Raw genomic sequence first — 22356 nt, 5'->3', positions numbered from 1 at the left:
AGCGAAAACTGCTTCTGCTTCTTCGTCGCAAGCAGAGATGAACTCATGAGTAGTAGCGCCGCTGTGCGAACGTCGACTCTCTCTGCGGACGCGATAAGTAATCACCGAAAAGAGATGAACACGACTGACAAATAAGTCCTCCTAGAGCACATGTAGAAGTGACAAAGAAAATCCCGAAGCGTTGCGGCTGTGATAGTCTCTTCAGAAAAAAAAAACCGCTAAAAAAGAAAAGTTCTCGCGTTTCAATTTCTGTTCCCTCGCTGTCTCAGGTTTCCCACGCCCACGCTTCATGCTCCACAACTCCCACTCTGCCTCGCTGACTTTGACCTCCCGTGTTGCCCTCGCTCCTCGCTTCGGCGTGGGCGTTTCAAAAAAAAAAAAAAAAAAAAAAAAAATCGCCCTTTCGCGCGCGCGCGCGCGCGCGTGTTTGTGTGTGTGTGGTGTGGTGTGTGCGGGAGTGTCCCGCACCTTCGCGCGCCTTCAGAGAAGCAAGGCGTCCGTTCGCTTTGCTGTCTGCTTGCGTACCACTCCGGTGGTCGCGACAGATTTTAAAACATAAGTTGTAGTTCTGAGGCATTAATAATATAATGCGGAACTAAATTAACATTTGTTAATCTGGAAAGTTCGGTATACTGAAGTACGTAGTAGTAAAATAATGTTAAATTGAAACTATTAGCAGTCGGCACGGAATTTTTTGAAAGTTTGTTAATTTGAAAGTTCGTTAATGTGGGGTTCGTTCTACTGAGATTTCACTGTACTGTTGAAACTGGCATATACAGTAGACACCCATTGAACGAAACTCCCTTGAATGAAATTGCTGCTTATATGGAACAACTGGCACTAATATGTTTGGTTTCCTACTTGAATATTGTACCCCTGTTTATCTCTCAGTAAACGAAACTCCTCTTAAAGGATACACTTTTTCCTGGTCTCTTTAAGTTTCGTTAAAGGTGTCTACAGTCGCCGACCTATTTTTTAGACCTGGCGAGGACCGAAAAAAAGTCCAAAAAATTGTTTTTTGTCAGAAATATGAACTTTATTGCATCAGACAGGCTTAAAAAAGTACATGATTCTGCCTTGCCTCATACTACGCTTAAAAGCAATTTGGTTTGCCCATATTTGCGCCAAGGTGACATCGTCACCGTAAATGCTCGACAAAAGCGTCACCGCGGTGGCGATCTTTGCTGCCGACAGCTGCGGGCGATCGTCGTCATCATTCGAACCGATCTCCGACTGCGGCACAACCTGGCGTAGAATTTCTTCGTCTGTGGTTCCGCGCCTGAAATCGTCATCGTCCGCACGAGTGAAGTCTTTAAATGGGGAGATTTAGAATAACGTTTGCCGGCGTTGCGGATATAGTGGACGCATTATGAGTTCTAGAATAGCGTTTGCTCCCCCTAGGCAAAGGTCTAGGGACATTCGCCCCGACCTCAAACTCAAATGCATTGAAGCTACACACAACACTTCTCGGGCCGCGATTGCCGCACACCATTTCGAATTTTCTGCGGGCAGGCCGCGAACGGCGCCTCGTGTTACAACGCATGCGCAGTGGCAGCGACTGCACCGCACCGCAAGGGCTCGCGGTGTGCTATTCTAAAATTCACTAATGTCATTGTGGTGATGGTGGTGGTAGTGGTTAGAAGAGGAAGAAGGCACCTAATTTCTGCAGCCCAGTCGGGAGCACGGCGCAGTGCCTATCATTGTGGCAGGCACATTCACTCCACTGCTGCGTAGCTCCGCCTCCTCCCTGTACGGTGTGATGACGACAGTGCTGACCACTACAGCTGACCGAAGACTAGAAAATAATCCCATGCCGCGATTTTTAAAACAGACACGGCCTCCGAAACTTGAAAATGATGTTTGCTTTTCCATCTTGGAGGCAGGAAAGCCATTTTAAAATTTAGCCTCTAAGCTTAGTCAAGTCGGCAGAAAATCCAACATGGCGGCGTCCATACAGGTCCATGGCGCGGCTCGAAACAAGTGATTTAGTCTGAAAAATTCACCTTTAGGGGGCAAATTAGTCTGAAAAATAGGTCGAAAAAATGCATTAGCCCTATGGGAACCTTCATGGTGCACTTTTGATGTCCGAAATATCCAACAAGTCCGAAGTTTTAGAGTCCATAAAATCGGTCGGCGACTGTACTTTAGTTTGACTTTCCCTCTTCGAAGTACTAAAAATTAAAAGATAAAAAAAGTACATGTAATGGCCAAAGTGTAGGAAGGATCCCTCCTTTTTGTTCTACTGGTGCAATTACAGTTTCTGCCCGAACCAGTTGCGTTGAGCCGCGCTTTGCTATCATGAGTGCCACTTCTGATTAGCACAGTGGTTCTTCCATCAAGCAATACTTCCTTAATGGCGCACTTATAGGAGTGTCAAGCCACTCTTCTAATCGGCATCGACACTCCTTACAATGAACAGCAGCTTGAAACATAAAAAAAATCTTTTTCTTCCCAATGAACATGTGCAATAACGAACTTCGATAGATAAAGCCAGAAACTGAATGTATTGTTGCAACCACTCTACAGTTTCCCCATTTCTTGTTTGACCCGCAGTTACCGGCGGTACGAGCTTCGGTTTCAGTGAAAGTCTGTGGTGTCCGCTCTGTTCTCTGTGTTCCCATCGTACACCACCGCGGGTTCGAGCACTGAACTCCAAGCAGGGGCGCCGCGTCCTTGTTCGCCCGTCTCATCGCGCCGTGTATTAGCCCCGAGAAGTTGGGGTGGCACCACCTGGCGGGAGGCTTGGGGGACGTCACGGCACGGACTCTTCGATGCCCGCCACGGCGCGCCTACATAATAATGCGCTCGCTTCGCGTGCTGTTTCGCTCTTTGCGTTTGCTTTCTGTTCGTTTCAAGCTGCAGATAAACGTGATGAAAAGAGAATCGGTAATGTTCCTAGTAAAACAATAAAAGGTTTACCTTCGCTTCTGCACAATCGCGAGCTCGGTCGTAGGCAATGTGAAAGGGGCGAAAAGGCCTGTGTCATGCTGCTAACCCCTATGATGAATTCCATTCCTGCTCATGGCAGCTAAATTCTGAAGGGTGCGAAAACCAATAGCACGCTTCAGCTTGAATACAGCTCACTCATTGGCGCATAATCATGTGATTTTGAGATGCAAGACACCAGTTTTACATTAATGGGTTGAGTTGTTCGTGGGTGATTCTTTTAGGAAATATGAGGGTTTCCCCTCCTCTAGTGGCATTCTATCGGAGGAACTTACGTATCTATGGAAGGTGCTTTCACTGGTGTGCCAAGCCTCGCATTCACGTGCAGTATCGAATCTCGCAAAATATAATCTTGAATGCACTCGCCTAGAATACCACCGCCGCTGTTGTATCTGTTATTCTCGTGTACTTGCTCACTCAACACGTTGTTTAGTTTCATGTGTCTTTTGCAGTAATTTTATAGAGATTCATTTCACCGAAATTGTTGAGGTTAGCTTTTTTGTTACCGCGCCTATTCAAATCAGTCACCAGTGATCGACACTTTGGATCATGGATTTCGACATGTTGAGTTTCTTTCTCGTGCACCGAGCACTTTTTGGTAGTTAGTCCAGCCACTCAACTGTCAAAATCAATTTAAATTTGTGCGTTTAAGAGGGGACACTGTACTTGAGATGAAGTGCCAGATATTTTCATGTGTTTATAAAGAAAATTCAGTGTGATTGAGTTTTTGATGCTGATTTCAAAAATGTAATTACTGTTCTTCTAAACCAATTAGTTTTTGAGATATCCTAAAATTAATTACCTATTGTTTGCCAGTAAATTACAAGAGGAATTTGTATTGCAGAGCTACTATTGGCACATGCCTGTGTACTAATGAACATTAAATTTGTGCGTTTAAGAGGGGACACTGTACTTCAGATAAAGTGCCAGATATTTTCATGTGTTTATAAAGAAAATTCACCGTGTGATTGAGTTTTTGATGCTTATTTCAAAAATGTAATTACTGTTCCTCTAAACCAATTAGTTTTTGGGATATTCTAAAATTAATTACCGATTGTTTGCCAGTAAATTACAAGAGAAATTTGTATTGCAGAGCTACTATTGGCACATGCCTGTGTGCTAATGAACATAAGCTACACAACAGTAGGAGTGTGTTTTTTTTTATTTGATAATTGTAGCAAAATTTGTCGCACCTTGTATTTCAGTGGTGCAGACACACCCACTTTATGCTGTAATTTCTGGCAAAAATTAAATTTTTTGAAGGTCTCAATCAAAAATTCACACCTACCATTGTGTAAACTAAAGATACAGCTACATGTCACAACAAAAATGACACTCCTAGCTGCTTTGAAGGCAGAGATATCTTTTCGACGAGTTTGCAACTGCAGCAAAATTTGAATCCCGAGAAATCATGCAAAAACACAAGTCCATTTTGGGCAGGCAGACAGTAGCATGGAAAAGCGGTTTATTTACAATGATTTGCAAATTCAGCTTTCTCAGTAGGCACCAGGCATGTAATACTTATGTTTTGCGTCGCCTAAAAGGTGTTTTTTCAATTGCCGCGACATGTTTTCTGCAGAGGCACACTTGCGAGCTGATGCAGTCGCCTTGGGCTCGTCTGCCGACTAGGCCGCTTACCAGTTCGGTGACGCCTATGTGCGAAGAATGTGCGCACGTAATCCGCGATCCGTCGTGTAATAAAGCGGTTTTCCGGCTTGTCCATATTGAGCTGTTGATGTCGCAGACCAAACTTGTGCACTCGCTCACCAATTTCAAGGCTCCTAGAGCAGCGAGGTGTTAGTTTCCTTTTCACGTAAGATTGCCACATTTTCGAGAGGAGGCTGCGGCGCAATATGTTCATCGTTGCGGACGCGTCGTTACAAGCACTCTACCTGTTGCCAGTAGCCTTCATTGCGCGGGCCGCGAGCACGTTCACCGTAAACGGATTGATTTTGCGTTTGCCGACGTGCGGCGAACTCCACTCTGACGACCCATCACGCAGTTCACGTCAGACGGGGGGAACCTGCGGCATCGGCGCGTTTAGCGATAAGACTGTGCTTCCGTTCTATCGTTGCTGAGATTGCTATCTCTCGTAGATTCACTTCTGCTTTTTTACTTGCTGTCCTGTAACTGTTGAAGCTCCAAAACACTGCCGCTTTGAGCGACGTTGTCGAAAACTGACGGGTTCGTAAGTGAGTTAGGCCTACACCGGTGACTCAGTGACCACCGTTGACTGCAGCGAGTTCGTTATCCTCTCTGTCTCGAGCCATAGCGGTGCTCTTTCTGACGTTCACAGCGAACGAACGATTGCCACACCCGCTTCACAAATTACTGTGGCACGGAACGTCTTTGCTGCCGCAGGCAGTCAGCAGCACCATGACAAATTGGCGCATGTTCGTTGCGTCAGGATGGTGAAGCAGAGGCCGGAAACGCCACTTCACCAATCGGGTGTCTAGGTTTTGTCACGTGCCCCAAGCAGCCAATAGAATCGCACTTGGTGATTCTCGATGACGAGTGTTTGTGAAAAACCAATGATCAAGGCAAGCCACATGTGGCGGAAAATTGAAGATGAACGACCCTTTCAAATGAGACCAAGAAGACCACGATAGTGTGTAAAGGCAACGGTTCGGCGTGGAAAAAGCGCGTCTGTTTGTGCTGAGATTCATCTCACAGGGGTGTTATAAATTGATCTTGTGCCAGAAATAATGACGCGAGAAGCTTGAAACTTCTCAGATAAGTGCAAAAATAGTTGCAGATACCGAAAATGTCAACTTGAAAAAGTAGTTTTTTTTTTGCGATTTTCAGCCTTTTAAGACCCGTGTCCCCCCTTAAGCAACATAATGATTTATGACTGACCTTTTGTGCAAACCAATGTGCTTGTATTGTTAAAACAGTGCACAAGGCTGGCGAACTTGATAAAAGTGCATGCCCTTCGTGTTTATACTGCAGTAACATCGAAGTTTTGTAATGAAAGGAACCTTTGCTAGCGAAATATCGAATTAGTCTCAGCTTCGTAATTTGACAATGTTTAGCAATAATAATTGCCAGAAATTTATGCCAGCTATTCAATAGACAGCTGTTGCTAGGAGTCCGTTGAAATTTATTATAGAAAAGAAATATTTCTGATGGTTTGCTGCATATTTAAAGTGTCCAGACAGCCTTCTCCACCAGCTTCCAGCAGCTTTGGTTTTTCTTGTTTCGTTATGTCAGACACAGGGTCGCATATAGTGACACTAGTCGCTCCTATGGCGTAGTCACGCACGCACGTGAGTGCTGCAAAACACGTGCGCCGCTCGAAACTGTCTTGCAACCGCACCTGAACTGAGTGAGGACGAGCTTAGATTTCGAAGGATTAGAGCACCTCAGCTTCATATTTTATGGAGACAATGTTTTGCGTTAGCCTGAGACATCCACAGACGTTCATGGGTTTGTTTTGCTCACGGGCTCGAGTTGTCTATTTCGCCGTAAGTGTGTAGCTGCCTTTGTGCACAATCTTATAGCTACTCTGGTTATGTGCGTGGTCCACACTTCGCTGGGGCGTGGTGTGTTGGTGCCGGCTGCAGAGGTTCTCCAAATGACAAGAAGGTTCCCAAAGCACATTTTGGCCCTGACTACGAAGTAGTGCGAAACGTTCCTGAACTATGCACAATATTTTGTTCTTTTTAATACGATATGTGCAAAAATGCAAATGCACTCAAACCTCGTCTTAACAAAGTTGAAGGGGAGCCACAATTATTTCGTTATATTCATTATTTCGTTATATCGATTATAACAGTTTGTGGCAATGTATGCTCAGATGGGAGCACACCTATAAGCATGAAAAGAAGGAAACCACCTCACGGCCTGATGTACCGCTATGCGACCACGCGTGCAATGGAAAATAAGCATACTCAAATGTCATTAGTTCGAACACGCTTAATTCGAAGTCACGCTGTGGTCCCGTCAAAGCTATGTGTATTTCAATGGGCGAAAACGCCCTGTAATTAGAACGCGCAAGCAGTTGCGGCTGTTAATTCGAACGTACTGCGCTCCAAAAATGCTCTCAGCACCTTAGATTAATCTCACAGCGGCACCCCTAAACGCTGCACGCGAACAAGGAAAAGAAGGAAAGAAAAGACTGTGGCGGATTGTTTACTCTCGCTCAAATGCCGATCTGTGATGTGCCTGTGCCACTCTTCACTTTTTCCGTCTCTGCGCATAGAGACCCTCCGCGCAGAGAGAGAGAGGATTAAAAAAAAAAAAAGCTGTCGCGAGGAGTTGGCTTTCTCTCTTTACCGATCTGCTTCTCTCTGCCGGGGCGTGGAGAGTCTCCTCCTTTCTCAATACAGGGTGTAGATGCGGAGGCGCAGTCGTTGCCGTCGTCTTTAGAGTGTGTTGGTGCTGGACTTAGCCGTGCACTACTTTGCAAACTGCGTGCAAAATTGATTGACTCACTGCAAGGCAAACGTATCTAGACGCGTACACCGATTACTTCAATTAATGACGAATGTTCTCTGATTTGTGAATAAATGTAAGTCTTCTGAAGCTTCCCCATCGTGTGTTTTTAAATGAGAAAGAAATCGCTTTGCACTGCGGCGCCGTTTCTCGGTTATGCGACCTGCTAAGTGGTTCCTCAATCCTCTCCGCTGGCTGTGTGAGAAGGATGGCTCTCTCGGCCGTGCGTGGCGCAGCTGTAAGGTCGGCGTGGGAGTTGACCGTCAAACTCCACAAAAAACTATATACAGTCGAGCCCACACAACGGCCCCACTTAAAATCAACTTTCGCTTAAAACGAACAATATCCGTGTGACCGTGAAAATACACATTGGTTCAATTGCATAAAATTGCACTTACAACGAACGTCTGCGAGCGCTGCTGATCGGTTACAGTGAACGGAGTCAGAGCTCTCCCGACTTCCCGGGAAACCATTTTCGACCATCATTAGGCATCGGCGAGGTGCTCATACATTCTTATTGTTAAACGCCGAGCCTGCCTCCGCGCACCTCTAGTTGCCGCTCTCCCCGACAGCTTTTTGCTACGCACCCCTTCGTCCTTTGTCCTCCCGCTACTATGAGCAGCCCTCATCGCCAGTCGAGGGCCGCGTTTTCACACTGCCACCAATCTTTCAAAGACCGATAGGCCATCTACCCTGTTTTTGATCTCTGGTGCGTTGGCGGCGTCGGTCACCAACTGTATCCGGTTACCAACTGTATCCGATAGTCTGCGTCTAGTGCATGTGCGCACGCTATCCCACCGACTCAGACAATTTGCGATTCGTTTTGTGTTTAGCACTTGTTCTTGCTCACTTTGCACTTGGCTCAGCATGCCCTCCACAGGCGTGCAGAAGCGTGAAAACGGCTGGTAATTTGCACGGAACGAATCTCGAAATATCGAAGTTAGTTAGGGCACGCAAACCCGCCGGCGCAACAAAACAATTTTTAGACCACGGCTGCCGATTCTTTGAACACCACCGCGTGCACCAATCTAGGCAGCAGTGCTTTGACTTCTGCGTGCGCAGGCACTCTTTCAAGGTTTTTACGTGCGAGTTGCGCGTTTCGTGGACTTTTTAAGCAAGGTACCCAACCGGCCTCCTTCCCGTGTGTTTTGGTTTTCAAGGTCACCCTACCGCCTCATCCTCCCCTCTCTTCACTCTATCGCAACTCCTTGCCCTTCTTCTCCCGCAAATCTGCTCTCCTTTCTCGATCACAACCCCTTTGCCCGCCTCCACCGCTCCGCGACGCCAGCCACGCTGGCTCGAATTAGTTTGTTTTTTGAGTAGAAACAGGCCCAGAGCTGTTCCACGCGTTATAGCATGTGTGTCGCGTGTGCGTGTCTTGCTCGTTTTTGGTGTGCATGTGTAATCAGGATGGCAGGCGGGAGGACTTGTACGCTTTTTTCTGCCGCACACAAAACGCCGAAAGTGTGACTGCTTGGCTTGAGCGTAATCCGCGCGTTAGGTGCCGCGTTGTGGAGCGCGCGCTTGCTTATAGCTGTTCACCACCTGGCAGCCAACTTGCCGCTCCGGGGGTCCTGGTATTCAGCTTTGGAAATGGTGAATATTTCGTGGGTGGTGGTGACGGCTACATGCGCACGAAACTGTTTTTGCGAGGCCGACTTCGTCGACGTCGGGTCCGATGTCGAGCCTGCAGCTTCCGAACAGGATCACTCCGGCAGCGATTTGCAGCAGCGCGTCGTTGACTCCGACCTGGGAGAGCGGGTGGGACATCTGCTGCGATGGTTTAATTACGGTTGATGTTGATGCCGACACTGCGGAAACGTGCGCGGATTAGGGCATTGGGAATGAAGTACAAGGCGAGAGCGATTTGGAGGAATCGGATTGCGAGAACAACCGAACTTGGGAGCCAGTGCCTCCTGCAGCTCATGTCACGGGCCTTGGCAAACGAGCACCCTGCCGTTTCAAATGAACACGAGACCGCCCTTATTGCTTCTGCTCTTCAAAACACGCCCATCACGGACTTTTTAGAAAAAAAAAACAATGTTTGGTTTCACTTGCAACTTTTTTAAAAGCTGTGTTTCATTTACTGCGAACTTCGGGATACAGCGAACGGATTTCGTGTCAGGCTCAGGTTCGTTATAAGTGGGCTCGACTGTACTTTACACACAGCAGTCACTTTTTTTTTTTTTTGACAGACTATTTGATAGACTAATATCGTTCGTTATATCCATTTACCGGTCAATTTTACTTTGTTACAGCGAGGTTTAAGATACATGGTTCTCAATGGAGCTTTCAAGGGTATTTTCATTTACTTCATTATATTCATTATTTCGTTATACCCCACTACGTTATAGCGAGGTTTGAGTGTAAATATACTTGGATGCATATGTTGGAACGCCAACCTATGCGTAGTGAGGTGGCTAATGAATGGAAAGATTTGACGCCAGATGAAATAGCGAAACACCTGGAAGCTCTTATCCCAAGAAAACAATAATATACTGAGAAATGTGTACGAGTTCTCTTGTGTCTCACGAAAAACTAGGCAATGCTTTGCTGCATGGCTTGAGCAACAAAGCAGCACCTCGTTTTGATTTTCTTCCATGTGAATAGAAATGGTTTGTACAAACAACATTTAATGTTTTTATACTCTTCCTGGGCCATTTTTCTTTAAACTGTATATTCTGAATTTCCTTTGTTCTGAATATTTTTGCACAAATAGTGTTTTTTTCTTGCACTGTTTACCAGTTGGTAATCAAAAATTACACTCGATTTATATTTTTTGGAAAGAGCATTTTGTTGTGCAAAGTTTGGTATGCTGCAATGCGTGCTGGAGTAGTTTTTGAACTGGCAAAAAACAATCTTCCAGAGACGCATGAAAAATAAAGATTTTCGCGCGGTAACGAAAGAGTTAAGCGCTATTTAAGTTGTGTGCGGAAATTCTTCTTGCCATCAGATTCTGTCTTCAGGCAGAATCGTAGCAACGGTGCTCTTGCACTTGTAACTACCACTTTAAATAGCCACCTCATTAATTAGTTTTCCTTGCCGTTGATTACGTGGACATAACGTGTGAGACCAGTCGTCAACTCATCAAGGCGAAGGTTGTTCAACTCTTTCGTTACCGTGCGAAAATGGTTGTTTTTCGTATGTCTGGGAAAGATCGTTTCGCCGGTTTGAAAAGTACTCGAGCACGCATTGGAGCATACCAAAGTTAGCACATTGAAATGCTCTTTCTAAAAAAATATATGTTGTAGAGCAACAAAAACATTTTAGAATGAATAAAAATGTGAAAAGTGGAATTTTTGGCCACCAGCTTGTAAACAGTGCAATAAAATATGCTATATATGTAAAAATAGTCGGAACAAATGAAATTTAGAATACACATTTTGTAAATGGATGACCTAGAAACAGTATAAAAAATTATGAATGTTGTACAAACTGTTTCTCTTAGACAAAGAAAATCCGAGCCCAGGTAGTGCTTCGTTGCTCGTGTTATGAGGCGTTGCATGGTTTTTCGTGAGACACAAGTGTACACGTACACTTTTCTCAGTAAATTTTTTTCTTACGATAAAGAGTTTTTAGGTGTTTCAATATACAGTGTAGACCACTTATAACGTAACCACCCATAGTACGAAACTGCTCACAATGCGATCTTTTTCTACTTCCGTTTATCCTCCCATAAAACCCCATGTATACGCATACCGCTTATTGTGCAGTCCCCCAAGACGAAAGACCGGTTTTAATGCGGTTGCCGGAAATTGTGAAAAATGCGCTAGCGAGTGCTCTTCTGAAAAGAGGCACGCTGGGTGTGTCGCTGGGGAGCAAACAATGAGGTTGATACGGAGTGGGAGGGGACACAGAGTGAATGAAGAAAGAGAACCAACAAAGGGAAGAAAAAGAAAATGAAAAAAAAAAAAAACTCGCGACACTGAACAGGTTCGACGAATAAGGGAGGAGGACGGTTGCCTCTGTGACCAATGAGCCTGCGCACCGGCACTGATGCGGCTGCAGGGTACTACGTCGCTAGTGTGGCTTCGGCCGCGCACCGCTCAACGTGGCACGTGCGATGCCATCCTTATCAACTGCATGCGCTTTGCAGTTTTTTGTCGAAAAAGACATTGTTTATGAGCTTGCAACAAATATCGCGTTTGCTTTCTTGTTCATAAATTGAAAATCTTTTATTGTTTTATGACTCGAGCTTTCACTTTTACCGCCAGTGCACTTGTCAAGGAAGTTATGCAGTCGAATCTCAATAATTCGAGCTCGAAGGAGCCCAAAAATTTGTTCGAATTAAGAGAAGTTTGAATTATTGAAAGCTAAATAAACGGTGGGCTCTCCATGTAGTAGCGCATGTGCATTGAGCTAACACACGAGGGGGAAGTTTCAGAAGACTTACATTTATTCACAAATCACAAGACATCTGTCATTAATTTGAAGTAGTCAGTGATGTGCGTATTCACACGTTTGCCTTGCAGCGAGTCAATTAATTTTGCACGCAGCTTGCAAAGCATTTCTACTTCGACTTCAGCATTCTCCTGGCAAAATAAGTTGCACGTGAAAATGTCCAACGTCCACACTCTCTAAAGACGATGACAACGACTGCGTGCGTAACGGAGGCAGCTGCAGCATGGCCAGCACGTGACAAGAAAGGAGCAGCGTCTCCACGTGGAGAGAAGCAGATCGGTATTGAGAGAACCAACACTCCCCGGCAGCTTTTTTTTTTTGTTCTCTTCGCGCGCGTCATTGAAAGGAGAAAGGTTACGTGGCAGTGACGGGAAAGGGGGAAGTGTGGCACCAGCGTGAGAGACCCCCTCCCCCTTTAGGCGCAGAGCCGTGCTTCCGGAAGGGGCAAGGGCTGCAGAAGATAGTGCCTTTTTCTTTTCTTTCAACCACATATTTACTCAAACCAGCTCAGGGTTCGTACAGGTCTTTGAAATCCTTGAAAACCCTTGAATTTCAAAAATACATTTTCAAAGCCCTGAATGTCCTGTAAGTTTTTGCCATCCTTGAAAGTCCTTGGATTCCCTGAGCAGTGCACTCTCATATCGACATAACAACCTCCTAAATATGGTACATCGGCGTGTGAACCTGTCAAACTCCTCATTTCTGAAGTATTAATGCGGCATGGTTGCACATGATCCCATTTTGCAAGTGCATGTGAAAAAAGGTTAGTTTCTGGTGAGGGTGAAGCAGTGACTTCGATAGCAAGAACTTAGAATGTCACACGAAGAAGGCCTAGCAACCTCGTACATGCAACGCGCCACTCAGAAAAAAAAGTGCACAGGACGTGTGTTGATGAACGACTATCATAGCGCGACACTGGAAGCGTGTTGCTTAAACAAACCAAAAACGGTCCTCGAAAAGAACACACTTGTATCCACAGGCTGAGTGTAAATTAACCACTGTCCCAGTTGTTACTTCTTAGTTGTTGAGTAACGTGCTGCGAGTGTCAACTGTGCACAAGCTGACACTCTTGTTGTTGTGGTTCCTATAAATTTTAAGGCTATAGCAAGCACCATGTGTGTTTAAGAATATATATATTAAGTCACTTTCCAAGTGTACCTAATTGCTCATTTTCCTAATCGAGACCTATCGTGAGCGCGTACATCGAACACTGACCTAGCTCTACAGGAAGGACAACAAAAGTTCTAGTGATGTCACACCAGATCTGTAGTCAGCTGAGTGACCTCCACACTTCCGCCCCGTACATACTGGCAAAGCATTGCAGCTGCTGCAGGTAGCGGCGAGTTTGTTTTGCTAGTGCTTGTGTAGCGCATATGTGCGAGAGCTGACAATACGCAGCATGATGCACGCAAAGCTTTGTGATCACGTGACTAAGTCAGCTACACTGCTATGCACCTGCACAACTCGGGCCCCATATACAGGAACTGAAAATTGTCCATATCAAAAAGGCGACAAATCATATAGCGAGAATAAATGAATCCTGGTGCATGTATCGTGCTTATTGGAGCTATAATTAAAGCTTGCAGCAAAGATTGTGCAAGCCACAAATAATGTGGCACAACCATGTCTTCCTAATGCTTCCACAAAAGTTTCAGAGAAGTATTTTCAGAACTTTTTATTTAAAAAAATTTTGACTATTTGCAGTCCATAGCACTTTGCACAGTGCCTGGAAAGTTTAATGCTCTAGCAGGAATATTTGCTGTACAGCTGAAGGCATGCTGAGTTTTATGACATGCTTGCCTTATTTTTTTGCTACACGAAATTCTTGTATTGCGATTCTTTTTGCAACCTTCACACTAGGCACTCTCTAGGGGTGAACAACTAGTCACATCGTAAAATTGCAAAGAGTCAAACTAAAAAAGTATGTCACGACATCTATTGAGGTTTAAGGAATATGGCAAAAAAAAAAAAAAAAATTAAAGATAGGCGAAACGGTTACGAAGAAAATGGCTGCACAATGTAGGCCCCTATGCGGCACGTAGGCCCCTATGCGACACGTTCATTATAGAACCGAAGTCATTTCGACCAGTTACACCTTTGCCAGTGATCTCGATGGCTTGCATAGCACGCATACTCGCATCAAAAACTTTGCCCCCCTCCATTCTTGATGATGACCACTCGGTGGACGCAATGCCACAGCTTTTGCAGTTCAATATCACTCGTGCTGCCAAACCGTGCCTTGTCCCCAAATGAAGACTGAGTTTACACTGAAAGCATTTTGGGCACAAAACATCTTTATATAAGGCATTTATTGCTTCTAGCTGTCCCAGCAAAAACTCTTCTGCCAGTTCCACATCAGTGCATTGCTTATTCTGCCCAAGAAGCTTCATTTTTCGCTCAGTTGTCGAAACGGGTTTGAGCAAGGTTTTCACTGCCCCTGCGCGCTCACGAATGGCTTGTGGCGATATGTAACGAGGCTCCAAGCGAGCTTGAATTGTACTGGCAGTTACTGATGGCATTTTATCTATGCGCGATGAGCACGGCCGCTGGTCAATAAAGTCGTCGACCAACGAGCACGGCCGCGGGTTCTAGAAGTCGTCGAGCGATGAGCACGGCCGCTGGTCGGAAGAGTTATCGACCGACGATCGCGGCCGCGGGTCCGAGAAGTCGTCTACTGACGATCGCGGCTGCGGGTCCGAGAAGTCGTCGATCGATGATCGCGACAGCGGGTCTGAAAAGTCTTCTACCGACGATCGCGGCAGCGGGTCTGAGAAGTTGTTGGCGAACTATCGCTGCCGCGGGTCCAATAAGTCAGCTGACGATCGCGACCGCAGGTCTGAGAAGTCGTCGACCGAAGAGCTTGGAGCAAACGGCAGCGTGTCAGCAACACGTTGAGCAGCAGAGGCTGCTCTAGAAGCTGTCGATGTTTTCTTTTTCACGTTCGGAGATTGCGCTTACGACTACCGAATTGATGTAATATTCGGCATTTTCTCTTACTCCATGGCCGATCCCTGATCGCTGGCAAGAATCTACGGCGAAACCATGCCGTCCACGACCGAAATATCCACTCAGCACTTCAATGGCCTGATTGATGGCGCAAAAAGTAAACAGCGGGAGCCGCGCCCGCGCGTGAGAGGAGAATTTGCGCCCATGCCAGGGGCAACTGTTCAGGAGACCGATGGCGATCCCGTGTTTGTGTCACGTGGCATGCGCAGCCAGTCAGGCTTCAGCGTGGTACCTTCGAGACTTTGCTTTTTATGCGTTTTTTTTTATCGCCTGCAGACTGTGGCTGACGCGAAGAACTTCAAGCAGGAGGAACGCTCTCTCAGGCGAGACAAAGATGGCGGCTCTTGGTTGCGCCGTTGCCATGTCACCGTGGCTTGAAAAACACCCTTTTTTTTCACGACTTCGCAATTTCATGCGCGGCAATAAGTGACAAAACATTTTTTTTTAAGCACTTCTACCCGATTTTCGAGAATGATATTTTGAAATCTGAGAGATAACAGGTTACGGAAATTTAAAATAGGATTTTCGAAAAATCGCTTTTTTTTGGCCATTTTTCCAGATTCGAAAGTCTCGTCCCCCTTTAAGGCCTGACTACACATGCGCATTGAAGCCCATAAGCGTGTAACTTTCCGACACGACATCGTGCCCTGTCCTATGGAGAGGGTGCGAGAAGTTATAAAGTCTACGCTCTTTTTTTGTTTATAAATTGTAAGTAATAAAATTGGTAATTTTTTGAAAATTTTAGAGTGGAAAGTTCAAACTTGGCATGCTGGTTTGAGTCCTTGAAAAACTTACATGTCCTGGAAAGTCCTTGAATATCCTTGAATTTTCGCTTTGCAAGCCTGTACAAACCCTGCAGCTACAGCTTTTTTTCCCCTCTCTCTTCGCGCGCAGCGTTGGGAGGAGAAAAGTCTTTACGTGGCAGAGACGGAAAAGGGAGAAGCGCGGCACGGGGGGGGGGGGGGGGGGGGGGGGGGGAGGGGGGTCGCATATCGGCATTAGAGCTCTAGAGAGCAAACATTCCACTACAGCCTTTTCTTTCCTTTTCCTTTCCTTCGCGCACAGCGTTGAGGTGTCGCAGGTGCCGCCGTGGGATTGGGTGGGTTGCTGAAAGCATTTTCGAAGCGTGGTATGTTCGAATTAACCGTCGCAAGTGCTTGCGTGTTCGAATTACCAGGCGTTTTCGCCCATTGGAATACACATAGCTTTGACGGGACCTCATCATGAGTTCGAATTAAGCATGTTCTAATTAATGAGATTTGACTGTACTTAAACTTCTGGAGTGGCGGAGGGGCTCCGTAGCTGAAGCCGACGCACCGCCATATTGCTCGGAGCACAAAGCGGATGGGCGCATTGTAGCGTACGTGGCTTTCGCATTGTTTTTGAGTTAGTAATGTTGCGTGTGTTGCCTCTAATTTAACAAGGCGGTTCTAAACACGTCTGTGAGGAATTTTCGAGATGACGATGGTGGGCTCTTGGGTAGCATTTTGCTGTGTGAATCGTGTGAAGTGGATGACACCAGGCACAAAATTCTATGTGCAAGATGGCATGCTTTGCTCGCTCACTTTTCCTCACATATTTTCGTGACTGTGACAGCATTCGCATGTACAGAGATTTCCTTTTTGCATTTGGGTGCACAGTACACTTAGAATAATTTTTGTACGTTTTAGTAGTCCAAACACGTCATATTACGTGACTTATGAGAGGGCGCTCTGAGGCAAGAAAGTTAGGCACCCTCCCCCCCCCCCCCCCCCCCAAAGAATGACTTATGCTCAGTGCACATTTTTAAGCAGGATGCTTTGATGAGACAGGGTAAATAACGAGGTGAAGGGTTTGTAACATAACTACCGTGTTTGCATCGTTTCCAGCGCACTTACAAAAGGCAGTACGTGAGTGTGCCTATACAAGTGAGCGCTAAGTTTTTGAAAGGTAGTTAATGTAGCACCGGCTTTGCATTTCTGGGATTTTGAGTTTCTTATAATTGCATGAGCCCTACGCTCGCAATGCCAAAATTTCTGATGTTGCGATATGTCTCTCTTTATGTAGGATAAAAAGGAAACGAGCTCCTCTCAAAAGTCAAGGAATCAAGCTTGGCCTAAAGCACCTCTCATTGATGGAGCTTTCTAAATCCCGCCACCCCCAAACTCCCATGAAGGAATGGCACAGGCAAAAAAGAAAAAAAAAGAAAACTGAAATAATTGTGAACGAGGTATAATTAACAGCTGAAAAAAAAAAAAAGAGTAAGACATCGTAGGAGCACCAGTGGGGCCTTTTAAAATATATTGAGGCTTCCCAGAATTTCATTGACCAGGTAATGGAGGAGGACATATCAGATGAAAGATTGGAAGTTTTCCAAGCATCCTTTTCTCCGGATATCCAGGAGCTTCTCAAACGAGTATGTAGAAAGGCAGATACCCCCCTCCCCCCTCCATAATAAAAAAAAAGTTTGCACACACGCTGCGCTGTTATTCGCCAAGGGCTTATGGTTGTGTGCCAGTGAAACTTTTATTTTCGCTGCATGTCCTCACTAGTTACATTACTGTGGGGCAATTCTGTGCAAACATATAATAATGCGAAGTGATATTCGTGAGTACCTTTTTTTTTTTTTTTACAGCGAATGCACGGGTCACGCACGGCGCCGTAGTTGTCCGCCACCGCCCGTAACCAGGGTAGAACGAAAAAAAAAAAAAACTATGAATAAAAAACACTAACGACACAATGAGATTTCAACCCGGGTCCACTGCGTGCCTGCCCAATGTTCTGCCACCGAGCCACGCTAGTGCTATGAACTCAGTAAATAAATAAATAAAAAAACCACCAGCGGCACAATAGAATTCGAACCCAGGTCCGCTGGGTTCCAGCCCAGTAATCTACGACTGAGGAACGCCAGTGCTCGAAACTCGCTTTCAAACTGGCCTTAGGCAGGCTTGATGTCGGGAAAGGAATCGCATTAATATGAGTAATAAAGCGTTTTATTGCGTAACGGCTGGGTCGTCCGATGCTCTTACCTATTAGAAAACTTGTTCTTGATCACCTATTAACGACAGTGTATACCCACTTCAAGCATAATTTATCGTTGTCAGCCACTGCACAAAAAAAAAATCGCACATTTCTGACACGTGTGTAGCAGATACCGCGTACGCTTCTCCAAAGAATGACGAAGGATAGCATAGTGAACGCTGGCTTACTATACAAAACTAATAATTATTTATTGCACTGTGGATACCCAGCAGTGTGCTTGCAGCTTCCCAAAAAGTGTTTAGAAAAGGCTCTGAAAGGCCGCTCTTCTGGTTTTCGCTGTGCCTGTGCTGCGCGTTACGCGCAGGCTTGGCGTTTTTTTTTTTTTCAACACTCCTAAAATGCTAAGTATAAAAAAGAACTAAAGCAGATCTTCATTAATGTCCCTTCCACGTTCCGTCGCCTCCTAAGAATAATAAACAGGTGCTTTAGTAGATATAACGAAACGCACGGCTGCTATCGCCCATAGCATCACGGTGCTACAAGGCAGGCGCTGCCTCCTTCTGCCCTGAGCAATATGGCCGCCGACTTCACTTCAATACATGGGCAGCTATGCGGGACCGCCACTCCAGATTTAGTATAACCTCCTTGGCGCTGTCCTACGTAAGCCTGGCCAGTTATCCTCGTTGCTGATCTGCCGGCCACGAACGCGAAATTCGTATCATGCATGCTGTTCTTGGTTGACTGCTAGTGCGATCTTTTGACGCTGAATCTTCATGTTTTAGACAAACTTTCCGTAACAGTATACCAAACAGCAAGCTAGGCCTAATCGGCGTCAGTTGCCTTTCGATTGGAAGCAGTTGCGTGGATCTTAGTTGCGGTTTAGTACCGAATCAACAAAACTCTATGCGGTGGCCGCACTTGGCGAGAACGGATACATATCGTTAATGAAAACAAGGGTGGCACCTGTAGTGCTCAAATAGTGGTTCGTAATTTGAATGCGATGTATTAAATCGGGTGTGCGCCCATGAAATAGAATGATTGACGTCTTTAAACACGTCAAATTGTGGACGTGATTCGACATAGTTTCTATGTAATGCGCATAATCGAGGTGGTCTATTAGTCTGCGAATTTCCGCAATGGTGCTTTCATTTGTTAGGACCCCCCCTTGCCCCCCTTTCCTGTTCACTTCATTGGCAACGCATGTCTTTGGACGTTAAATTCTTTTAACATTCAGAAATTTAAATGTTAGCAAGCACGCAACGCACGTTTCGGTTTTCGGACACGTGAAGCTGCATGTTAACATGTTTTGGTGATTGTGCGATACCGCTTATAGTGCGGATATTCGCGACGTCTGTGACTTACGTTATAAGCAGTATATACTGTAGATGGATGCCCGTGATGTCAATAATCCTTCTATAAATCGGATGTCTAATGAACTTCGCTATTTCATCTGGCGTCAGCTCTTTCCATCAGCCACCTCACTGGGCATAGGTTGGCATTCCAATATATGAATCTAAGCATGTTTATTTGCATTTTTGCACATATAGTATTTAAAAAAAAACAATGTCACGCATAGTTCTAGAATGTTTCACACTGCATCGTAGTCATGGCCAAAATGTGCTTTGGGAACCTTCTTGTCATTAGGAGAACCTCTGCACCCAGCACCAACATACTTTGCCCCAGCGAAGTATGAACCATGCTCATAAGCAGAGTAGCTATAAGATTGTGCACAAAGGTCAGAAGCTACAGACAGTGGCGGCGGAGGAGACAACGTGAAGATGTAAACAATAGAAACCCATGAACGGCTGCGGATGTCTCAGGCTGACGCAAAACATTGTTGCGATAAAAATTAAGAGTGGGGTGCTGTCATCCTTGAACTCTAAGCTCTAAGCTGGGGTTGCATGAAAATTTCGAGCAGCGCATGTGTTTTGCAGCGCTGGTGCGCACCCATGCGCGCGTGACGACGACATTATAGGAGTGACTATTGACCCCAGATCTGACCTTGTGTCTGATATAACAATGCAAGCAAAACCAAAGCTGCTGAAAACTGTCAGATACACTTCAAACATGCGGCGGACCTTCGGAAATATTTTTTGTAGAACAAATTTTCCCTGACTCCCAGCAAACGATCTCTGTTGAATATCTGGCATAAATTTAATAAACACCGTAAAATTGCAAAGCTGGCACTTCAATTTGATATTTGGCTTGCAAAGGTTCTTTTCATTACAGAACTTTGATGTTCCTGTAACATAAGCACGAGGGGCACACACTTCTGTCAAGTCCATTAGCCTAGTGCACTTTTCCAACAATACACACACATTGGTTCACTGAAAGGTCCGTCAAAAATCACTGTGTTGCCAAAACTGGCAAATCCTTATCAATTTTGAAAGTTGAGTGGCTGGACTAACGACTAAGAAGTACTGGGCGAACGAGAATTAAATTTAACATGCCAAAATCGATTGTACAATAGTGTCATCGGCGATTGATTTCAATAGGCGGGGTAACAAAAGAGTTAACTTGATCGCTACCGTGGGAAAAAAGGCCGTTTTACTTTGTGTAAATTTTTGTTGTGTGGCTAGATAATACCCTATTTTCATTATTTGGTACCAAACTGTAGCTAAAAGAGTGGTCTGTCCAATAGCTTAAATGTAGTATATATATTTTTTACCATACACATAACTAATTGAAAACTTTTCTGCAGTGATTATATAGTTAACACTTTCAAGATATTCAATTCGTAACTTCTTATGCTGCAAAAAAGGTTGTACAAGTGTCAAGAATTATTGCCAAAAACTCTTCTTTCGACCAAAAAGAAAGTTAGTGAGGGTGCGGCCGTAGATGGGTTATCCTGTGCAGCTTACCATCGTAGACTGGGTCGGTCTGCTCCAAGGTCGTAATACTTACAAAGGCAAGGAACGAACAAAAACGGCTTCTGCAATAATATTTAAAGAAATTGGGCCTAAAAATGGCTCTGAGGTATTCCAGTACTGATGAAGGCAAGGTAACTCAACGGTTTCCATGTACCGTATCTACTCTATTTTACCGTGCCCTCGATTGTAACGCGCACCCGGTTTCCACAACGAAAAAAAGAAAAGTAAGACATCGATTGCAACGCGCACCCATTTTTCTCGTTGGCCCGCACGATCACACCACTCGGGAAAACGACTCCTTTCGGGAGCGTCTTCCGTTTAAATATGAGGTACGGGGGAAGCTTGTGCCTATCTGACGTGCAACGGAGCATTGCCGTCACTTTAGTTTTACCGTGACCCGATGTCAGCACGCGAAGTTGCTTCGCCCCCTTCCTCTCGCGAGTTGTGGTGCCAGGCATGTCGAAGTAAAGAGGCATTTGATCGGCATTCCCGATTTGCCCAAGCAGGTAGCCGTTGTTGCGCCGCAAGTTTAGGACGAACCTCTGAAAACTGTGAAGCTTTTCATCGTACTCCTCCGCAAAGCTTTTCGCATATGCATGTTCCCCTTCGGAGGGAAAAGCCTTTTCTCTTCATAAAGTTGGTTAGCCAGCACCTGCTCGCTTTAAACTGGCTCCGCATTACACCTTTTTCTAAGACTAATTGCATAGCCCGCACTTGGAGCAGTTTTGTCGTCACGGGCCGCTGTGCCGCTCGCTGCTCAAGCACATGCTCGCCGAGCAGCTCTTCAATTTGCGGAAACCGACCCTGCTGTGGTCCACTGAAGCCTTTACGTGAATCTTTGCAGTCAACAATATTCTGCTTTTGTTTCCGCCAGTACCGCACGCACATTTCGGGAACTCCGAACGACCGCGATGAGGCCCGATTTCCATCCGTTTCGGCACACGCGATGACTTTTCTTTTAAACGCGGCATCGTGGTGCACTCGTCCAGTTTTTGGAGTTAGCCCTTCCATGCCATCGATGCTAATGCACTACCAGATGACGAACTCCTCAGCACCCGTACGAAGTGCCGCACATTGGAAACACATAGGCAGAAATGGCCGACGCTCCATGCTGACGCACATAGAGGGCGGCCATTTTGGAAATGCCGATGGCAATAGAATGACCGTATTCATTTTTTTTCGTACTCGATTCTAACTTGCATGCAATTTATGAACTCGCTTAACCGGAAAAAAGGTGCGCGTTAGATTCGAGTAATTACGGTAAATGAGAATTCCAATGCACTTCATCAGGAGTGAAACTCTTCCACCAACCACCACTTTCTGTGTATGTCTGTCTCTAAAATATGTATCCACGCATATTTGTTGGTGTAGTCGCAGATCACCCTGATCAGCTGTGCAGTAAAAAACAGCTGTATGAAATTGACGGCCAGGAAGAAGCGCCATGAGTTACTCTGGAGTGCGCCTCCGACTTCGAACCCCTGGTTTCGCCTCGAAAGACACTGCACGTTGAGACCCTCAAAATGAATAAAATTGCTGCCAAGTTGCACTTTACCATTCGTAACTACTAATGAGACAACAAAATGGGCACCACACATGCAGCCGGCACTCACTCGCCGAATTTCGCTGCTTGACCCACTCATCCTAGTCATCGGGGTTGATATTTAATGCATCAACATTTTGTCCAGACTCGTTGCTGCTGATTCCATCTTCAATCTGTTGTTGATGCGCTAAATTCGCA

The 22356-nt window shown here is 45.5% G+C and overlaps 1 protein-coding gene across 13 annotated transcripts in view; it reads left to right on the top strand.

Annotated features, from left to right (window-relative positions):
• mask (multiple ankyrin repeats single KH domain) overlaps positions 1-22356 on the top strand; it is a 340851-nt gene that overhangs the window by 192039 nt on the left and 126456 nt on the right. The gene's annotated exons all lie outside the window — the stretch shown is intronic.

Source organism: Rhipicephalus microplus, chromosome X (assembly GCF_043290135.1).
Source record: "Rhipicephalus microplus isolate Deutch F79 chromosome X, USDA_Rmic, whole genome shotgun sequence".
NCBI lineage: Eukaryota > Metazoa > Arthropoda > Arachnida > Ixodida > Ixodidae > Rhipicephalus > Rhipicephalus microplus.
Note: the sequence above shows the minus strand (reverse complement) of the source record. Positions and strands in the feature narration are given on the sequence as shown.